The sequence below is a fragment of the Pogona vitticeps genome, chromosome 2, assembly GCF_051106095.1.
Source record: "Pogona vitticeps strain Pit_001003342236 chromosome 2, PviZW2.1, whole genome shotgun sequence".
NCBI classification, from domain to species: domain Eukaryota; kingdom Metazoa; phylum Chordata; class Lepidosauria; order Squamata; family Agamidae; genus Pogona; species Pogona vitticeps.
Window position 1 is genome coordinate 166,563,115 of NC_135784.1, and position 22,736 is coordinate 166,585,850.

The following is a 22,736-nucleotide window of genomic DNA, read 5'->3' on the forward strand; positions in this document are numbered from 1 at the left end:
TTTGCTCCTGCCGACTGCCACCAAGGCCGAATATGCCCATTACTATGTAATCAAATAGCCTTTAAAGAGGCTCGCTCGGTGAGAATGATGCTTGGAATAAAGCAAGATGGATGTTTGCATCCCTCTCCCCATCTGCAGAGCAGAGGCAATTGCTTTCTGTCCTAATATTAATTCTCCTATTAAATTAAATAACATTAAGGGTTGTATAGCATTCATTAAACATCACAGGCACCCGGGTCCCCCACAGTGTCAATGCCATCCTTATAACACCGCGTTAATTAGCAACAGGCAGGCGAGTTGTTTGTCTTGCCTTCCCCTTATTAATTACTCGGTGAAATAAACAGACTTATTAATATAGCAATCATTTTTGTCTGATAAAGGGAGACCAGAAGACTTTGTTGGCAACAGAGACCGTGCTGGATGCGGGGGGGGGGGGGGAAGTGGAATGGGGGAGAATGTTGGTTCCTTTGTTCCATGGGGTAAAGCTGAGTCAAACTTACGTAAGTGGTGGTGAAGGAAACTAAGGTTGGCTTCACAGACTATTAAGCCTGCCAGGCATTTGGCATTACAGCCCCAGCAAAGCAGCAAGGTCAGGATTCTTCTCAGCCCCAAGGAGTAGAAGTATAGAAGGTTCTGAGGTGCAGGCACTCATTATGAAAGAATCCACAAACATGTTGCCACGGAGACACCCCCCCCAAAAAAAAACCCCACACTCAAACCCTTTAGGAGCATTTTTGTGTCCATACCAAAACAGCTGAAACTGTTGTAATTTTTTAACAGGAGCAGGTCTTTTGGAAAGGTAATGGATCTTAATTCCCCATTCAAGACCAAGTCACCTTTTAAATTATTCACATTACAACATCACTATAATGTATTGTTCCTAGAAAATTCACGCACACTCTTTCTTGCTAAGGTAAGAATGAGGAAATGAGGAAGTCTTCAATGGGCAACAGATTACATCATCCCCAGCAGAAAGTTCTGAAGCTTCAGGTCTGGAGAGCCTTGACAACTGATTCCCAGGGGACTGATGCACATGTCTAATGACTGCGCTAATCTAGGAGATGACACAAAGCCATGAAGAATGTTTATCAGTGACTATTATAGTGGATGGATGCAGCCTCCAGGTTTCAGAGGAAATATGCTGCCAGCAATTTCTAGTCCTGGTGGGTTTGTGCTCTCTTGCATTGTTGCTGAGGGGCAACAATGCAAGAGAGCTTTGAGCTGCATGTCCCATTCATGGGCTTCCTGTAGGCAGCTGAGCTGGCTGGATAATTCAGTGGTTCAGGTATCTGGCTGCAGAGCCAGAGGTTAGGAGTAAGACCAATCCATGCAGCCTTGGGCAGGGTCTACAGTCCCACATCACTTCCAGAAGAAGTAGTTGCCTACCTGGAAAAACTTGAAAAGGGTCACCATAAGTCGGAATTGACTTTACTGCACATGATGATGATGATGATGATGATGATGATGATGATGATGATGATGATGATGATGATTGATTGATTATTATTATTATTATTATTATTATTATTATTATTATTATTATTATTATTATTATTATTATTATTATTATTATTATTATTGTAGGTAGCTGATTGACCAGTGGAAAGAGGAGATCACTGAACTAGACAAACATATTATGTGATCCAAGAGATGTGCATCAAAGAGATTAGGTACAATACAAACCCATGCTAGGTAGACAAGTCCAACATATTACAAGGATTTACTTCTATGACAGCAGGTAGGACTCTCCTGTTTCTGTTGTCACTGTGGAGGATTTTTTTTCTTTCAAAGAAAGAAAGTAGCAAGAAAGGGGTCCATATCAGGTAGCAGTTTGCAGAGGTATGGAGTTAGAAGTTCAGCAGCATCCAACTTGGGAATGTGCTTTGAAAGGTAGAACAACTACCTGGGAAGATATGGAGGCCAGGAACCTAAGAGAAGAATGGAGAAAATAGGAAGGCAAGTTGGTGATGTCAGTCTCAGGTAGCTGACTGGGACACTCAGTCAGACTCTCTCTCTCTCTCTCTCTCTCTCTCTCTCTCTCTCTCTCTCTCAAATTCCAGGATTCCACAGGAGAAAGCAACTACAGTTAAACTTTGCAGTGCAGGTGTGTGTAGAAGGGCACAGTCTCCACAGCCTTTGACTTAGAGGCACAGGAAACTGTGTGTGTGAGTGTGTGTCTAAGTTCAATGGCTCCAGTATCTATCCATCTGGAGAAGCCGTGATTCAAACATCTCACTCTCACTTGTGTGTATAAAGTACAGTGACACTCACAGAAAATTAATACTTGATTCTAGTGGGATCAAACCTTCCTTCTATAAAATATTGATGTTTAGGACAAGTATTGTAGTAGTAGAGAATGAATGGGGCAGGTCACCATTTTTGTTTCACATTTTTATTACATCATACACAAAAGATGAAAAAAGAATAATCTTGTAACATAATAGAATTCCAAATGGCACTTACATCAGACATCATAAATACTACCAGATTACACTATACCATCAGCACAGAGACAAGACATTATCAATATTAGGGTTAACTCTAATTTTCCCCCCTTTCAATTAAGGTTTCCATTTTTCTCCCAAAACATTTGTCAACTGTCTGTTTCCCCTAAACTTTAACAACATTTGTCAACTTGTCCATACCTGCCACATTTAGTAACCGTTCTAATCAATGGAACGTTGTATTTTCTTCAGCTAGAGGGCAATTCTGATTTTAGGAAAACACAATACATACTGTGAACAATCAAAGGGAGGTAACTATTAGCAATCTGCAGTGAATTTAGGAAGAAAAATAAGCTTTATCATTTTATTATTCAATTTAATCATTTATGTCTGCTTTTTTTTAAAAAAAAAAATAAAAATTTCCACAGTAGCTTACAAGAGAGGAATCACAGTATCACAACAACAACAAAGGCGCAGAGTAAAGATGAAACATGTTTAACAAATACAAAACATAGCACAACTGGAGATTGCGTAAAACCTGGAGTTATTAATTCTCAAATGCTTGAGAGGATAAAAAGGGTTTTGGCATGTTTCCTAAAACAGAGAGCTTGAGGAGATCAACCTGCAAAACAACTGAAATTCTAACCCAGAGTAGATCCTGTCACTGAAAATGATCAGCCAAATCCTTTACTAGTGATGGGCTGCTCGTGCCTACTGGCTGTTTCTCAAAGCAATCAAAACAATTTAAACAATCTGAACAAATAATCATTGAATGGGAATGCCCACAGTATTTTCGCATCTCTAGCAAATATCTAAAGACCTTATTTCCAGGAGAGTTTCTAAGACACACACCCTCACACTCACCCAAATGCTCTGCTCAATCTTGTGAGTTTAGACGGCTAGGTGACCTTTTCCCAGGCTGACTGGAGACACGCTCTGCCCCATCCTGCTGATGTTCTGTGGTGAAGCTTGATGCAATCACCCTGGCTGTGTCACACCCACCAGTCCATGGTGCAGTGGGGTTTGTGGCCCTCCCACTGTTGATGGAACTCTGCTCCTGTCAGCCCTACTCAACAGAACCAGCACAGAAGGATGTTAGCAGTTACAGACCAACCAAATCTGGAGGGTGACACACTTCTCTTCCTTGTTTTGATCAATTTGAGGTAACTGTCAGGAGCTTCTGATGTATCTCTGAGAAACCCAGCATTTATAAGACAAGAGAAGCAATGCTGGTATTCTTTGGCACACAGTGACATTCATCTCTCTCACTGGACTTTCACAGTAACATATTCAATTTCCTTATTCTCTCCTCTTGTATTTATTCTAGGGGAAAAAAACTTTCAGATCCCAGTTACCATTCTCCAAGATATACCGTTGGTTTCAATAGGATTACTCTTGGAATTAGAAAAGATCATCAAGTGTAAGGAGACTAAGACAAAGATAATCCACACTCTCATATTCTTGATCACCATGTACGGGTGTGAAAGCTGGGCAGTGAAGAAAGCCGATGTTTTTTGTGTGTGTGTGTTTTCTTTTTTAACATCTGGTGCTGGAGGACAGCTTTGTGGATACCCTGGACTGCCAGAAAGATGAACAAGTGGGTCCTAGAGCAAATCAAGCCTGAAATATCTCTGGAGGCAAAAATGAAACTGAGACCATACTGTTTTAGGCACATAATAAGAAGGCAGGATTCTCTAGAAAAGACAATAATGCTGGGAAAGCTTGAGGCAGCAGGAAAAGAGGAAGATCAAATGAGTGAAGGATTGACTCCCTTAAGGAAGCTACAGGCTTGAGTTTGCAAGAGATGATCAGAGCAGGAGAGGACAGGACATTTTGGAGATGACTCATTCTTCGGGTCACCATAAATCAGAAGTGACTTGACAACACATATCAACAACAATTGGAAGAAATGGTAAGTTAAATTAATAGTTTTGCTCCAAGGTAGTCTGTTAGAGGCAATAGTGAATGTAGGCCTGTTTTATGTATTCTACAGAGTAGATAAAGCATGTCTTGGACTAGATTTGAGGTCGGAGAGGTTGGGGTAGGGAACATTGTCGTGGTGAAATGATCCTTCATGAACAAACAGAGTGCCAGATTCACTGAAAGACTTAAAATGTAGATTTAATCCATGGAGACCTGTCTGTGTTAGGTTTTTCAATGGGGAGGAGTTGTGTAGGACAATGGCACACAGAACGGTACACACAGGGATAGTCTAAGACAGTGGTGTCCAACCTTGGCCCTCCAGATGTTCTTGGATTTCAACTCCCAGAAATCCTGGCCAGCAGAGGTGGTGGTGAAGGCTTCTGGGAGTTGAAGTCCAAGAACATCTGGAGGGCCACAGTTCAACACCACTGGTCTAAGACATTTTGCCTTCTGAGGCAACGCAACAAATGACACCCAATGTACACCTTTGTTAACCCACCTATCTACTCAGACCAATCCAACCTAATTTTCTTGGCACAGGAGGCAGGAAATCCTACAAGCACTTCTCCTCATCCTTGATAGTAACAGAATACATTTCTCCCTTATACGACACTGGGTTAGAATGCCAGACCCTCATGTAGTTCAAAATCCATGTATAACTCTTATGTCCCCCAAAATGTAACTACAAAGCACAAACAGTTGAGAGAGAGAGAGAGAGAAACAGATGAGTTTATTGTATTAATTGTACAGTACATATTGGATGACGATGACGATACTGTACTATATTCACAATTCATTTTTACAAAGGTCTTCACCCTTGTTGCCATAACAATAAGTAGATGGGTGGGGAGAGAGGAAGTGTGACTTCATGGAAATGCATCATAATTTCAGATGGATGTTTCTGCTTTTGCTTTTCTCTAAAATGTTTCTAGGCGGTAGCTGCCCTTCTTCCACTGTTTGCATTAGTTTCAGTCCCCATATCATAGAAGAGTTCGTGTCATCAAAGAAGTCAAAAGCAGTCTTGGGTGATCAGAACTCTTCTGCAAGATGGTCTAATGTCAGTTTGTTTTCTGGCACTGCTTCTTTTACTCTCCAGTCGTCTGCCACAGGTTCAGAAGTGCTCATCTCCATCAAGTCATGTTCTGTTAAGTCTTCCAGTCTGGTGTCTATTAGCTATTTATATTTATTTATTGCAAAAGATATTCATACATAACCAAAACCACACTACTTGGATCTATGCAATTCAAGGGAGAAATGTACAATATGTTCTTTTTTTACTGCCAGCCACGCTGTGCTCCCCTTTTGCTCCTGAGTCACTGAAAGACCTGGCCTGAGAAGATGGCAGACATTTACAACAAAGAACCGACTGACCTTGATAAGCAAGACATGGAAAATGCTGAAGATGTCACAGAAGAATCCAGAGAGAGTGCTAACAGCAAAGCACCACAGCTGACTGGACAAATGATGCAGAACCCTCAGATTCCTGCAGCTCTTCAGGAAAAAATTGATGGTCTGGTTGAAACAACTACAGGCTATATCTGTGAAGATTCTCAGTCATCCAGGTGAGGTTATCTGGAAGCTGAGTCACTTCCAGGGGGAAGTGAAACCAATTTGGAAGATATATCAGGGATCTCCTATCAACTCTCCTCAGACTGAAGAAGCTACTTGGATGAGTAGCAAAACATTCCAACCTAATAAGAAAGAAGTTCAGTTGTCATGACTCAACTTCCAGATAATTACAGGTTATATAGAAAAGTAGTTAAGAGATGTATAAATTCACTCAAGAATCTTCAGGTTATATGTGCACAGGCAGAAACAAAGTTCTAAGAAGAAGTACAAGAACTGGAAAGAAAATATGCTGCTCTATATCAGCCCTTGTTTGACAAGAGGATCAAAATCATCAATGCACTTTTATGTATGCACAGAAGAAGAATACGAGTGAAAAACAGATGTTGAAGAAGGCATTTTAGAGGAAATGAAAGAGAAGGCCAAGCTGGAAGAGGAGAAAAAAGACCAAGAAAAAAATTATCCTAAAGGAATTCCCTGAATTTTTGCTGACAGTACTCAAAAATGCTGACTTGCTCAGTGATATGGTTCAGGAACATGATGAACCTATTCTGAAACATTTGAAAGATATTAAAGTGAAGTTTTCAGAAGCAGGGTACCCCACAACTTTTACATTACAGTTCCACTTTGAATCTAATGAATATTTCACAAACAAAGTTCGGACAAAAAAACAGCATGAGGTCGGAACTTGATGAAGCCGATCCTTTCTCCTTTGATGGACCAGAAATTATAGGTTGTGGAGGGTGCCAGACAGACTAGGAAAAGGGAAAGAATGTCATTTTGGAAACCATCAAAAAGAAACAAAAGCACAAAGGGTGTGGACCTGTTAGAATGGTGACAGAAACAACTTCCAATGACTCCTTCAATTTTTTCAGTCCTCCTGAAATTCTTGGAAGAGCAGATTCGGTTGATGACACACTAAGGCAGTGCTTGCTGCTCATTTTGAAATTAGTCATTTTCTGTGGGAGCGCATAGTTCCACAGTCAGTACTGAATGTCACAGGAGAGACCATTGAAGAAGAAGGTGGTTGTTATGATGAAGAGGGTGAGGAGGCTGATGTTGAGGAAGGAGCAGGACAAGCAGATGAAGGAAACAATCCAGTGTATGACCCCAAAAATCCTTCTATGACCCAGCAAAATGCAAGCAGCCAAAACACAGTGAAACTGTGTGTATGTAGCCTTGAGGTTAATCTACACTGTAGTAGCCTAAATACAATTACCCAGTATTAGTTAGCATAGTAAGTACGCCCATTGAATAAGTGGGGATCAGGTGAAACAATCCTCCGAATGTTCCATTGATCCAATGGCCTCACTCTGGTTGCAACTTGCTATGCTAAGCAACAGGATTTCAGTTGCTGGATATTGCTAATTCACATGGCCTGTAAGCAGGTAGAAAGACTCTGAGATAACTGCAGATTTTCCAGGCTAGTTTTTAAAAAGAGACACTTGCAAAATCAATAGGTAAAGCAAATCAGGTGAGAACTTAAGAGAAGAACTAATAGAACAGCCTAGAAATATGGAAGGGAAGTCAACTTGAAGATTGACAGATTTACTTTACTAGGGATTCCAATCCACCTTCTCACACGGGGGTGGGGAATCTTTGAACCCCCAGCTGCTTTGGATGTCAACTTTCATCAGATCCCCCCCCCATCAGCATGGCCCATGGTATGGGCTTGTGGAAGCTACTCTAAAACATCTGGAGGACCAGGAGATCCTCACAGAGATATACAGATCTTTGAGTCACATTCAACTCTAGCTGCAATCCTACTAGTTATAGCTGCTGGCCTAATTCAATCTGTCATTTCAGTAGTGAACTGCCACGAGCTAAGAAGTCAGCATACGTAGACCAATTTGCTACTGAAATTTATACTGATGGAGTTGTACCAAAATAAATACATAATAGGCCTGCAGCCAATGAGGGGTGTAAACCTCTCTCATAAAATAAAAATCGAATGAGCCAACCATTGAAATAATATTTGTTAGGTTTCATTATTTATTTATTTATTTATTTATTTATTTATTTATTTATTTATTTATTTATTTATTTATTTATTTATTTATTTATTTATTTATTTCACCGCCCTGTGTATTCACCATTGCAATGTGCATGTTAGCAGTGTTCAGTGGTAGTGAATCATCAAACTGACAGGTGAAAAATATTAGAGAGAAAAAAGAATGTGGGTCTCTTCAAAGGCAGCTGTGCTTTTTAGCTTTTTCTGTCTACCATGTGATTATCAGATCCTTATTGTTTCTCACTGTGGGATCTATACAGGGTAAAGGCCCCAAATTAGGGAAAGCATTAGCAGATGCGCCTTCCTTCTCAGATCAAGCCATCCAGAATGGTCCCTGATCTTCCTTTTAGAGGCAGATATGTAACCAGTCCTCACGCTGAGGCAAGGTCTTCCTTACGAGTCACTCTGCTTCTCCTACCCTTCTACAGTTTCTGTAGGAAAACTCCAATCCAGAGAACCATTTCAAGTGAAATGGGAATAAATCAAATCTCTACTGTGATTTATGAAAAGGTTTGAAAATGTGACTGTTGCTGTGTTCTGAAATGAAATGTCTCACTCACAGATGCTGAGACTGAATGGATATCCCACCGTAACTAATGGTCTGCCTTACAACTCACAACAATTGCATTTCAGAACAGTTGTAATTGCCCCTAGTTCGTCTCACGTCCAGAACTCTTCTGCCCACACCCCAAAGGCTGTGGAATTGTGTCTTGTGCACTGAGGCTTTTAAAAACACACACTTCTAAACTGGTTGAAACCAGCTCTCAACTCACCTCCAAGCAATACACCTGACAGACCTCTGCCACGACTGTTTTGGGACATTCATTGACAATCATCCTACCCTGTGCCAGATGAAGTGAATTTTATTCATGAAAGTTTGTGCTGAGTGTTAGATTTTAGTGGTCTAAATAAAGGTATTCCCTCTTGTACATTTGGATTGTGTAAAGGATCACATGACTATCTCTGTTGGGCTTTGGGGGAACTTTAGAAGGTGTGTTTCAGAAAAGCAGTCCTTACCTATAAAAAATGTTGCCCTACAGAATTTTCATTCAAACATTCAGAGCTCATTTTCCATATTTCGTTCTGTTCTTCTGATAGCAGAAGGTATTTTTAGATCTCATCTATTTGATTCTAGGACCTATCTAAGCCCAACGCTTGGAAAATTGCTTTTTAAAAGTTATTAGTTACAGTTATACTTCCAAGCAAACATCCCCAGAATTTTGTTACTATTACTGTCATCATTTTAAAAATTAACTCCTTGCTTTCCGGTTTCCCAAAGATCACTCAAATGTTACTAATTAGTTACTTAAAAAAAAAAAAGAATTGCATACCACTGGAATGTTGTACAAAACTCTTTTCTCTCCTCTGTGTGTGGTCACCTCAGCACACCCAGCAGAGAACAAGGCAATAGCACAAGCCACAGTACTCAGTGGCACTATAACCATGTGATATTCTTCCTCTACCATTTTGTGAGCCCATGAGCTTCAGTGTTATAGAAGTAACTAAAGAGCAACAGTTGCTTTATAAAAGAAGTAAAGTTATCTTTCCATAAGTTACTGCTACAGCACTGAGATAATAATATAATACAATAATACCTTAGGTAATAGGGGAAAAACTGATCACAACTGACTAGCTATTTCTATTTGGTTACTTCCCTGTTCTCTATAAATTCTTAAACACTAGGGAAAAGAAATGCCAATTTCTAAATAAAACTAGATAATAGAACCTTAAAAGTTTCAGTTATACAGGTGGCCGTATGACGTCCCTGTTGGATTTTGAATTGATGGCTTCATGAAAAGAATTAAATATTAGTATTAGCATCTTTTGAAAAATATAAGAGGGGTGACTGCCAAGCTAATGTTTGCACACACATGGTGTCTGGCAGGTGAGTTATCGCAGCCCCCTGAACCAGCAGCTTCCCCTGAACATTCTTTTCTGTTTGTTCTTTCCTTATATATATAAGAAACTTGCCAGGAGAGGAACTGCAGATCAGAGCGGCTGCGGTTTTGCTATCGCTTCATCTCTAGCAAGCCTGTCACTCAGCATGTTGTCACTCATGCTTCTTCCTTTGCACCAAGGGTGTGTAGGGCGAGGAGAGAAGGAACCAGCCAGCATTCCTGAGGGGACTTTTCTTCCACCAAGGTGCCTTCAATGACACAGCTTGCCAGCCATGTGGGAAAGCCAAGGGAGAGATGGGATGGCGACAGGCAAGTATCTTCACTGGAGGACTTAAGAGGAGGAGGAGGAGGAGATGGGAGGGAGGGAGGGGTGAGCTCGTCCCCCCCCCCAACATGTTCAGGCCCAAACAAGACAAATTGCTGGAAACAACAGCAGATGGGAAGAACTGCACTTGCATGATGTCTGCCTTGTGTCCATAGGCCAGCTGTTTATGATGACAAAGACAGTACTATCAGGCTGTGACAAAGATACTCTTGGTGCTCCCTCCCCACCCCATGCTTTGGGTGGTGGGGGTGGTTGGGAACTGTTTCTCATATTATCAAACTCTTTAGTAATAATAGGGGGAAAAGTGGGCTCCTCGTTCATCAATAGACCCAGGACATCTCCTGCCACCAGGGATTGTCTCTGCCCCACTCCGCAGGTAGATGTGGAAAGGATTGTTCTACTACAGCGATTCTCAAAGGGACGCTTATCCCTCAGCAGAAGCACTCATTTGAAAAGATTCTTATAACAGGTGGGACTATTTGTCCATTTAGCCCAATCTTGCCTACTCTACGAATTTTTCCTGGGCTTCCAGCAGAGATGTTTCTTCCCCTTTGAGCTTGCTACTTAATCCTTTTAACTGGAGATGGCTGGGCTGATCTGTATGCAAGACAGGTGGTCTTTCACTAAATGAGGATGACTGGCAGGTCTTGCTGGAATGTCATAAATATAGGAATACAGTATTTAGTCTTTATCCTGGCAGAGTACAGTGGGCTAGTCTTGGCTTTGTGGATATTAAATTGGAGTAACTATTATGGCAACTTGTTTTAAGGTAAAAAGACACTAAGGATGACAGACAAGGAGAGACAGTCTTGTCAGACATCCATTATAAGGTACAACACACTGGGAAGTTACTCTGATTAATTGTATTTTCATCCTACCCTTCATCCAAAAAGCCCCAGGTGGGCATATAATGAATGTCTCCCTCTGTCTTTAAGAGGCACTTAGATTGCATGCTGGTTACTAACTCAAAGTCAACAAGAGAGCTTTGTGGCTGAGTGGAGATCTAAAACCCAGCTCTTTGCCATCAGAAGATCAAACTAGACACTACAGTTATCACATAAGAAGAAGAAGAAGGGCATTTTCTGTATGCAATCCCATCCTAACATCTTGTATGTGCAATCAGAATGCAACCCAAGTCTGTTTTGAATTCCAGAAGACCAACCACAAAACAAGGAAAGCTAATGTGGGAGCTAAAGGAGATTAGAAAACTCATTGTATTGTGATCAGACAACTTTAACACTTAGGGAATTGCGAATTCTAACAATAAGATCGCTCTAGTGTCCAGTTTACTCCTAAGAATCAAACGTCATCTTACACTGCATCCTGGGACTGGAACAGGCAAAGCAATTTGCTTCAAAAAGTAATTTGGGAGTGATATGGCATCTGATTTGAACTGGGGTTGTGATTTGTGAGTGAGAGTTAACCCCTTAATGCATATCTTTTAAACTGTACCCTTTCCACACACATAAACCCCGTATTAGCAACTGAAATAAAGACATTGTGTGTACTTTGACTAATTTGGATCAACGCTCTGGCATGGTAAAGAAAGAGCGTACCTCCTATTAGACTGTGTCATTAATCCAAATCACCTCACAGGAAATCATTGCCCATGTGTGACTGCTGGTGTAATGTCCTCTACCCTAATCCATACTGCCTCTCTGGTGGTATAGTGCTCTTCTGCCCCTCCCATAAACTTCAGTGGACTGTGTGCAGAAAAACTCAGGGTGGATGGCACCCTATATTAATTCATGCAAGGAAAAGCTACTTGGATTTTCCTTGGCAGAGATCAAAAGTGGCTGGCATGAGACTCCCACTAGCCTCTCTAGAAGACGGGAAGCTACTGCCTTTTGTGTCTTAGCAAAGGTGAAAGGAAAGTGTCTAAGGTGGGAGAATCAAGTGGATCAAAGTAAAATGTTTTCCCACACACAGTGCCATTTGACTATGGAAATTATAGGTTCCAGAAGTGCCTTAGGCTGCAAACTGAGGGTCTAACTATGTGACCCCAAACACATTATTCATTACCAATCAGGTTGAGAAGGTTTGTTTATTTCACTGTAAGTGTGGGGTGGGTTATTTTTTTTGTCAGGACTACAGCTCAGAGGGAAAGGAAATTTTACCCTTTCTTCCCAAGCTGCAATATTTCTGAACACACACACAGACACACACACACACACACACACGCAGGCATGCATGCACACGCACATGCACAAACACAGAGCCCTTTAGTAGTATGAAAAAAAGTGTTCCCACTGTCACTAGTGAGCCATTCTATCTCAGCTTTCTCCAGTCCAGTACCTGTCCTAATTATGTTTAACTACATCCCCTCACCCAGCGTGGCCATGGTGGCTGAGATTGATAAGAGTTTTATTCAAAAGGACATAACAACAATCCACAGGAGGTGAGACCAAAGTTCCATCCGGTCTGCAGCAGTATTTGCACTCTACTCTCCCCTTTTACACCAGAAAGTCAGCCCAGACAGTGGGGTGTGAGCCGAAGTTACATGTTATGGTCCAGGTACACCTTTGGGGAAGACTAGTCTACTTCTATGGTTCATGCAGTGGGATTGCACTGTGTGGCTACGTACCAGGCTGGTGAAGAGGTGGGGTATCCCCAATTTAGTAATTTTTTAAAAAATGGTTTATTGCTTTTTTAGCAATTGTATATAGCAGTTTAGGGTGGGATATATCATCCCAGTTTGGGTTTGTCTTATTAACATACCCTCTGGTTGAGTGCTGGTTTTTATAGTTTCTGGAAGAACAGCAATCACTGTTTCTCTGTTTGTTACTCCAGCCGACTTTAGGAGTACCCCAAGAGCAATGTGCAAGGGCCCCTGCACATGAATAAAGCTAGGGTTACCTTAGATTTCAGTATGAACACCTGAAACTAGAGAAGGCTTTTGTGATGTGGGGCAGGCAAGAGATGGTAGAAGAGATTAAACTGGTTCAGGTCCACATGATTGCAGAAATAAGCATGAAAGTATCTGGCTAAATGGGTCCAGATTTGTGTAAACCCACCTAAACAGATAATATGGGCACACAGAGCTGGGTGAGGAATTTTGAGGACAACTGGACAAGGCAGTGAAAATCGTCCAGTAGCTACAGCAGTTGCCACAACTCCCTCTAGGACCATACTTTTTACCTACAGAGCCTTGGTGCAGGTTGCTGCTGAAGCAGCTCACCTCAATCACACAGGGAGTCTTTTTCCACCTTTTATGATGATGATGATGCTTCTGCCACCAGGGTCTTCTACAACTTGAAGGCTTCAGAATCACAGGGCTTCTCTCCTTGCTTTGTTTCACATAGCACCAGGAGCCCCCATGAGTGTCTCTCCTTTCCCAGCTCCCTTGCTGTCCTTCTGTCACCTCCTTCTCCAAACCCCTGATCTCACTTCAGGCTTTTTCATGAGCTGATGTTGTATAAGCATAATATATCTGGAAATCCTGTCACCCTCAGCTGGTGGGCCCTGGACTAAGCTGTGGATGAGTGAGATGGGTGGTTAGGTTTTAAAGCCACTTTATGGACTAAAACTAAACTTCAGTTTCCTCCATTTGCCCAAAGATTTCTCTTCCCACCTTGGAGACCCAGAGAGGCACAACAGTCCAGCTGACTCCTGGAGATCTGGCAACCTTAGATAAAGCCTAATTTATCTCACAAATTCCATTTCCAGACTTCAAGCCCTATTCTGTTGTTTTAACTAGTCTGAGCAAACATGTAAGGTGGGGGGAATGCTGTAGCCTGATCTCCTTCCAGTCTTTACTCTCCCCTCACAGAAAGCACAGTCTGAAGTGGAGAGCCACCTCATTGCATAGAAGCTCTCCATACACTTAATGAACGTTCCTGCATAGAGCAAGCTCACTGCTTCAGATGGACACCTCTCCCCATGGGGGTTGTGACATCAGAAGGAACAGGGTTTAGAGTACTCCTTCCTCCTCACCTATTTACATGACAGAGAGAGCACCTGAATACAGCTTGATAAATAAATACAAATTCTGTAGCTAAGGGCCAGCCCTACTATTAGGCAGGGTAAAGCCTCAAGTAGATGATGGACATCTCTGAAAGAGCAACAAATTATTGGTTACTTAAGTTGTTACGACCATATTTTTAGCACACTTGTAGGATTCCCTGCCTCCATTGACAAAAGCATTTGCCTCCATTTGGGTGATATGCACCTTGACTTCTGTTGGCCTCTCTCTTCCTCAGGCAGCAAACTGACAGACTGGGCCTGCCATGACTAAATCAAATCCCCTCTCACATTTTTTTGTTGTTGTGTGCATACCCAGATGATGCACTCTGAAGAACTCAAAAGCAATTGTCTGACTTCAGGCTGTCCTTGTCAAGGCATTGCCCTAACATGGGTTTTAGGATATATATATAAAAAATATGCATATATAACATGGAATTTCAGACAGATTCTCTATAGGCACTTTTCATTACTATTTAGTATTAGCATAGGCATTTGTCCAAATATTTTTATATATTATTGACATTATAATCATGATCAATGTGAATATTATTCAGCCAGACTTAGAGGACCATATGTCCTTTAATGCACTCTTGAGCACGCAGCCTTTCATAGTTCTTTCCAGGTGAGGATTCTTTCAGAGAAAGATGTACAGGAGTTTGGTTCTCCCCTGAAAGCCAAGAGGGTAGCAACAGCAATGGTGAGTGGAAGGACATCACAGGTACACTGGATTGTCCTTGGAATCACATAATTGCACACCTGATTGCCGTGGGATAGATACATCATCATCATCATCATCATCACAATCATCATCTAACATGGAGCCAATCCACTGGAATGAATAAACCAACCAGTACATAAATGGGGATGATATCAACTTGCCTTTAATCTCTCCCCTTCCCTATCCATGCTCTTTTGCAGACGCAGCAGGTTCGAGGCAACAGGAAAGCAAGCAAGAAGATTTAAGATCGCCACAGTTAAACATTCTGTGTGATTCTGTTTAAATGAGACTTAGAGGTCCCTGCTAAATAAATGAGAGTGGCAGTGACACTCCCTTCCTCTATTGGGGCTTGCTGCAGCTGCCATCCCTTGATGGACAGTTTTTGAAGGAACTCAGGATCAAGGTTTCTTTTCTTTAATGTTTCTAATAGGAGCCGCTCTCAAGGTAACCATTACTATCTCTTAAAAACATTTTATTACGAAGGCAAATGTATGTTTTAGCAATGCTCCGATGGCTACTTAATGTCATGTTTATCCCAGGCCAGACACTCTCCGAAACAAATGAGAGTTTTAAGATCTAGCTTTCCTTTTTGTTTAATGGAGCTAAAGTTGTTTAAATCATCCACTTCCACATAAACGTTTCACTTAAAACAAGCCAACCTATTCCTCTCCATTAAAAGTTCATTCATCACAAACAGGGGAAAGGTTTCAGCAAGTTTCAAAGAGGGATTGGACATCTCAATGGAGCCGCAAGAAGAGCTAATAGTTTCACATTGTGGAGGACAGAACATGAAACCTCCTGCCTCAGGGCTGTACCTGCTCTCCACTCTGTTATTACAGGCATGCAGTCTCATCAAAGGTTGTGTGCTTGTTCCTCTCCCCACCCCTCACACAAAGGAAAGCTTCAGATGTCCTGTCACACATGTGAAAGGGGGACAGGGTATTGGCAGATTGAGGCCATATGTGCAAACCCGAGTGGCACCACGTTTGGCAAAGACCATCTTTTCTTGTAAGGTCTTACTTCAGCATAGGGTCCTTGTCAGCAGATTGGGACCCAATATTAATGAGATGCACAAGGGCAGGAAACATGGGAGGTCCCATTTCCTGGTTCCAAACACAACATTAATCTTCAATAAATGGAGACTCAGAGATCTTCCAGCATGACATGTGCATGTGTCCAGGGAGGGTGTACCTCAGGTGTTAAAGCAGGCGAGGGAAGTTCAGGACCTGTGTGAGTGTCTGAGAGTCCTATGACAAATGCATACAAACCATGCATTGATATATTCCTTAGATGGCACTATTTCACACGGCATGAGGTGGGTAGTTAGAGGGACATGTCCCCAGATTAAAAAGAAGATCTTCATGCAGGCAGAAATTGGTTTGCAGGAGGACAGAGCTCGGCTAGAACTATCCTGCTTGGAGCTTGGAAAGGGAGGGTTGTTTGTGGTGTGTGTGTGTGTGTGTCTGTGTGTCTCTCTCTGTGTGTTGTTGTTGTTGTTTTGCACTATGGCTCCCATAAGTCATTAGCCAGCATGGCTATTGTAACTGTCATGCTAGCTGGGTAATTCTGGGACTTGCAGTTGAAAAATGTAATTCTTCCAAGCTCTATTCCTGACATAATTATTTTATGGGTAGGTGATAGATTAGCATGTGAATGACCCAGTCACCGATGCAGTCCTCTCTGACAAAATGCCAGAGTCCAAAAAACACAGCCGCATCCTTTCCCTGTATTTGTAGCTGAGTGGAGCCAGACTTCCTTCCTTTCAATGCGAAGCTCCCTCTTTAGCAAGATCTCCAGTGGTTCCCAAGGTCATTTACAGACCATATGTACTTCAAGAGTCTGTGCTGCATTGCCACCTTTATTTATTTATTTAATTTATATGCCGCCCACACTACCCAAAGGTCTCTTTATATGCCACCCACACTATCCCAAAAGGATCCAAGGCAGCTTACAGCAGTGGTTCTTAACCTTTGTTACTCGGATGCTTTTGAACTGCAACTCCCAGAAACCCCAGTCAGCACAGCTGGTGGGGAGGCTTCTGGGAGTTGCAGTCCAAAACTCCTGAGTAACCCAAGGTTAAGAACCAGTGGCTTACAGTATTAAAAGAAACAAAGTTAAAAACCACTCATAAATTATTAAAATATTTAAAGAGCATTAAACAACGATCATATTAAAACTCGTAATAAGAGCAAGATTTAAAAGGCAAGTAAAACACAGAATAAAATAATCCCTTTTTTAAAAAATCCTCTTGGTTATCCAATTATTTATGACCATTAAAGGAGGATATTTCACTAGCAAGGATATGTATATATTACTTTTTTGCACTGCAATTCCCAGAATTCCCCAGAAGACTTCCTGTCACCGATTAATATACCAGAATGTCAGCCTGCAGCCCGAGAGTCTCCACATGGCCCTTTGTGTCTTTCTGACACCCTCACAGCTACCATTACCCCCCCACACACAATTCAAAACATTTTTTAAAAAAATCCAGGACAACAGGTGTGCTCTGAAACAGGGCATGTAAAGATGTCTCACATCATGCACACTGGCTTTCTGACAGCCTTCCAAACAAGCACAAGTGCAATTCTTCAGGGAAACCACTAAAGTTTGCTTTTTAAAAGTAACCTGCTACTATTGTAGATCCAAGACACAAAAAACTGTCAGATGCTGCTGTTTTTGTTGTTGTTGTTGTTTGCTTGTTTTAAGCACCTCTTTTACTTTCCTGGTTTGGGAAGGTAAATCTGAATATGATGAGCTGTTGGTGTGACTGTTTCTCCATTTACTTGGTTGCTTCCTCAACATGCACAACAGAGCACAGGGCTGCAACTGGAGACAGAGGACAAGCCAGTGTTAGAACCAAGTTATATTCTTTGTCTGCCATTGACTGAGGCCACACTCCTTTTGTTGTTGTTGTTGTTTAGTCATTAAATTGTGTCCGCTCTTCATGACCCCATGGACCAGAGCAAGCCAGGCCCTCCTGTCTTCCACTGCTGCCCGGAGTTGGGTCAAATTCATCTTGGTCGCTTCGATGACACTGTCCAACCATCTCATCCTCTGTCGTCCCCTTCTCCTCTTGCCTTCACTCTTTCCCAACATCAGGGTCTTTTCCAGGGAGTCTTCTCTTCTCATGAGATGAGGCCACACTCCTAGGCCAATACAATTAACTTCCATTTATGCTTACACAGCAGAAAAGGAGTGAACTTCTCTCTCGCTTTGTATAACCATGATGTAACTTGATTATTCCTTTATTACTGCAAAAAAGAAATCATAATAAAAATAAATTATCTTTTGTAACTAGTTACTAGCAGTAACACATTTCTACACCTCAGATGCCCTTTCGATGACTGTTATTAACTCACACTTTTTAAAAAAATCTCTCACTTGTACATTATACCTGCTCTTGAGTTTCAAGGTATTGGTTCTATGGAAGCATTGTTCTCCAAAATGAGATCAGCTAGAGACTTTTATGTATTCAGAACAAGCAAAGATGTGAGCTTATCCCATTTTGATTGGCAATTTGTAAATAAAGAAGTCAATAGCCGCTATGGAAGTTCCTCTCCTTAGCCCAAGCTTGTTAATTTATTTGTATAAATTCTACGATCACATTTTATGTTCATTTAATGGCTATTAAGAAGAGGAGATGTATTTTTATGTTCTTATCATTGCTTTTGGATCATTTGTCTGAGTTCCTCTGTAACAAATTAATTTCATTACTATCGTTTCTTCCCAGATGTGTTTTATGTTTGCTGTAATTCTAAATAAAAACCAAGCAAAGTACTGAAGGGATTTAAACCTGGCCTCTTTATATAGAGTCTGTCTTTTTTTAAAAAAAATACTCCTCCCACAGCCCAAGAAAAATACTGCACTACTTATTTTGAACACTGATGAGAAGAAAACAAATGTCCACAATCCTTTAAAAGAAATCTCTCTCCTTTTCTCTTTCATGCACACACACATGTTCAGAGAGAGAGGGGATATACAGCTTTGTCAGCTCTGCGGATGTTTTCAATATCTTTCATTACATCTGTAAAATTAAAACACATGAAGCGAATGTTGGTAACAAGGGAAGTAAAAAGTTGTTAATCAAACATGTGGCCTTTTAAAATAAAAGAAATAATTGGAAAAGATATCTAATTTGTCTATTGAATGCATCCAACACTCTCTTTATCACTTAGATGGACAGAATATAATTGGTACAGTGAAAGCCATCCATCTTACCAACTGGGCTTCTAGAGCAGGCTACAACTATTACTGTCATATTATGACACCATAATATCAAGATCAATGTTGTTTTAAATGCACTCCAGTTATGGGCAATTGGTGACAATAAAAACAGTGACAAATTGATGAAACAAGCATCAAATGATCTGGTGTCTAAAATAAACCATAAATAATCTTCATTGTTTGTTTGTTTTTTAAAAAATAGCCACCGAATTCACAGTCACCGGAGAGTGCAAGGATCTGACTTCCTCAGTGGATCAATCTGTTCTAAATATATTTCCAGTGCTGTGTTATTCAGCAAAATACTCCCTTCAGTTTTTCTTGAAGGGAGAAACTTTCTGATCTGATTTAAGGGTAATTTCCTGGCAGTTCCATAATGTCATAATTAGTGTAATTGTAACTATAAGGGATTCTGTAATTTAAAATGGAAAACATGCAAGTCATTCCCTGGACAGCAGTCACCACAATTGGACAATAAATATGAATGCTTATGTTTTAAAGTAGCACAGCTATGCTTTCCTGCATGCAGCATCTCTACTACCAACAGGGCTGACCCTAAAGTGAGGCAGATACCCCAAATGACAGGGGCAGAATGAAGGTTTGGAAGGCAGAAATGAGTATATTATGCAAACAGCTCTTCATTCCCAATGCCAGCTTGCCATCTTCAGGTGTGGTGGGGCATACTGCGCCATCTCTACCACTGAGGTAAGACTTGGTTGCCACTCTGGTTGACCTCCATGAGAATGAGAGTGAGGTGGCTTCTTGTCTGCCTCCAGTCAGTCTTCTGTAGAAACAGAAGGTATTGGCTAATATTCTGTCAGGAGAGGAAAGCCAATCCTAGGTCTTTCCCCAATCTCACTCTTCCATCCATCTTAAAATCCTAGCCTCTCTTTCTCCAGCAACATCTTGTTTTCACGGAGACCATGATTACAGAGAAAAGAAGGGCCAGGGCCAGGAGAAAAACAAATACTTTTTTTTTCAGATTATGTCACCTGATTCCTCTGAACTGAATGCAACCGCCCCATCCTGAGGAGCAGCCAACGAGCCCGCCCTTTTCCAATCCAGAACATGCTTTTGGGATGGGGCTTCTCTCAGCCCAGACCTTCTTCTTGTGAGGAAAACATTAGAAATGTTGCCCCTTCTGCTTCAGCTCTGGGGCTTTCTCCACCACTGCGCTGTTGCTCTCAGAGGTCCCTTTCCCTGTTTGGGCAGCAGGACTTCGCAACCACTAGAGATCATTTATATAAACTGTTTCCTCCAGAGAAATGGATAAGCCAGGGGAGAAGATGAAAAGAAGTTCTCAGGAACATATTTTGAAAGTTATAGGGTTAAGTTTGCTCCTGCCTCCATTGACTGGAAGTACAAGGTAGGCTTCCACCAGTTCTCAGCTATGTTCCAGTTTATACTTCTTATTCTTTTACATCTCAACAAAAATTCTCTTTTCTAAACTTACTCCGCACCTTGTTACTCTGCACCATGGCGCCCAGGCTACGAATAGGAAGCAGATTGCTTTAATGCAGAAGATGGAAAGTTGCAGTTCAGATTAGGTCAGACGTGGGAAGCAATCCATCAGCATTGCCTACTTATAACCTCCTCCCCATCACGAACCTAGCCAAGCGTTGGGGAAAGGAATAAGAGATGCTAGATAGTTTTAGGAATATATTTTCTTCTTCAGAAATTTGTGGTTGTGGTTGCCTTCAGTCTTTCAGATTAAACAACAGACACTAAACACATAACCATTTACGAGTACATTGTGTTGGCCCTGGCATTATTTGAATGCTTCTGTACCAGGAATGGGGGGGGGGAGAGAGAGATTCAATTCATAGAAAAACGGAAACATGAAGGTTAAGCTGAACTCTCCCCCCACCTCATAAAATCAGGCCAGGCCATGGGTATGGTAGTACAACAACAGTGTGGAGCTCAGATCTTATTTCAACACAAGAAAACTAAAGAGTCAAATGTCCAGAGAGTCAGAAAATCTGGTCATGGATAGTTCTGCACACTAAGGCAAATCCAGAAGGCCTGAAACACAACAGGCATTGTGAGAGGGATGGGAGAGAACCCTTTTAGTCTGGATGCAGAAGCAACGCTGATTGAAGCTGTCCCACCAAAGAAGCCCTACCAGGCTCTCCGCTCCATGCCACCCCTCCAGTTGCCCATGAGCCGGAACACTTAAAGGGAGAGAAGAAGAAGAAAAGATGGTGGTGACAGCAGTGGCACCAGCAGTGGGATGTTGTTTTGAATCACTAGTGGGTGTCTTGTCACCTTCAGAGCATGGCCAGTGTGCCACCCTTCCCATGGTGTCTTGTATATGAAGACGCAGGCCTTAGGCCAGGGATGGGCAATTAATTTCTATAGGGGGGCCACATGAAAAATCTGAACTGTGTTCGGCGGCTGAATCAACTTTAATTTAAAATAAAATTTAACAGTGATGTTATGACTGTTTTTACTTTAAACTTGTTAATCTTCACAAATACTAAAGAGTTTTTTTGTGGTATTTTAAAGATAAGCAACTGATCAACTTTAGACAAAAAGTTATAAATAGTTTTGATGTTCAAAACTGTCTGCGGGCGGGACAGGAGCAGCTCGTGGGCCGTATGTGACCCTCGGGCCACACTTTGCCCAGGTCTGCCTTAGGCAGACAACTGGCCACATCATGGACACACTCCAAAGGTGACCAGGCAGGCAACAGTGATACAAACCCATCCACTACTTCTGATGATGCCATCACAATTTTTCTCTTTTTCGTTGCCCTCCAAGCCTTCTTGTGTAGTGCCAATGGTTGGGGGAGGGGAATGGCTAGCAGAAGACCAGCTGGCAGCAAGTGGATGGCAGTGGCTCTGTTGCCACCCCATGCACTCACTCTCCTGCCTGAGGCAACTGCCTCATTCCAACTAATAGTTGGCCCGGCCCTGAAAGAATCAGTCAGGGCCTGTGTGTGACCCTCTCAGAGTTCAGGACAAATCCAGGCCTATTCAGTTCACATTTGTTTGAAAGTCAGATGCTGGTTTACTTTCCAGGAGGTTTCAATAGCTGTTGGATGCATAGCTGTTTCCCATACTGTATTCAGAAAACAAACTGGAAGAATGCGTTGAAAAAGGGCCAGAGGGAAGATCTGCAATCATAAGCAAAAGAAGCGGCTAGCATTGGCGAGTACTTAGGTACCAGATTGTCTGGCCTGCTTTGCTCACCAATGTAAGTTGCACAGGCTAAAAAGCTTAGTTTTGAAGATAAGGCTTGGTGCATCTCCACAGCTTTTTGGGGCCAATTTACCATCCTCATATGTGGGGATTACCCCTCCAGCTATCTCTCTTCCTTTTTTCTTTCTTATAGAGGAAGGGTATTTCCACATGTAGTACACACCTCTCTTCACCATCACCACACTAAAGACCTGAAACGATTTGATTTAAGGAAAATTGTCCTACAATTCTATTTACAGTGTATAAACTTGCCTCCAGCCTACATATTTAAACCTGGTCAACTGCCAGAGTATTCTGGCTTCTGTTTTTCTTTATACAAGCAGGAGGAAACACAAAGCACAGTGTAAGCGAGCCAAGAAAAATGGCAGCCCTGTGATAAATTCTTCTACTTTCCCTCATTATTTTCTTTACTGAAGCAAATGTTAACTCCTTGGAAATTCCATGCTTTTATGGGTGGAGGGTGGCTG

The 22,736-nt window shown here is 41.7% G+C and overlaps 2 protein-coding genes and 1 pseudogene across 14 annotated transcripts in view; all 3 read left to right on the forward strand.

Moving 5' to 3' along the window:
• HOXC8 (homeobox C8) overlaps positions 1-18,625 on the forward strand; it is a 159,882-nt gene extending 141,257 nt beyond the window's left edge. For 4 of the 10 annotated variants that reach the window (XM_078384652.1, XM_078384653.1, XM_078384655.1 and 1 more), the window contains 3 exons: positions 10,023-10,151; positions 15,049-15,292; positions 17,770-18,625. The gene's annotated coding sequence lies outside the window, so the exon portion shown is untranslated. Of the gene's footprint in view, positions 1-1,584; positions 1,739-3,771; positions 4,357-9,907; positions 10,152-15,048; positions 15,293-17,769 lie in introns of all 10 variants that reach the window. The other 6 variants (XM_078384649.1, XM_078384650.1, XM_078384651.1 and 3 more) reach the window with 3 other exon arrangements.
• The window catches only part of HOXC4 (homeobox C4), a 100,800-nt gene extending 82,175 nt beyond the window's left edge, over positions 1-18,625 (forward strand). Inside the window, exons 4-8 of one of the 3 annotated variants that reach the window (XR_013541250.1) lie at positions 1,585-1,738; positions 3,772-4,356; positions 9,908-10,151; positions 15,049-15,292; positions 17,770-18,625. The gene's annotated coding sequence lies outside the window, so the exon portion shown is untranslated. The remainder of the gene's footprint in view (positions 1-1,584; positions 1,739-3,771; positions 4,357-9,907; positions 10,152-15,048; positions 15,293-17,769) is intronic. The other 2 variants (XR_013541251.1, XR_013541252.1) reach the window with 2 other exon arrangements.
• Positions 4,363-9,607, forward strand: LOC140704675 (nucleosome assembly protein 1-like 1; annotated as a pseudogene). Its single transcript, XR_013541253.1, has 2 exons — positions 4,363-5,920; positions 6,119-9,607. The product of XR_013541253.1 is annotated as a nucleosome assembly protein 1-like 1 (transcript).
• Positions 18,626-22,736: the final 4,111 nt, after the last annotated feature.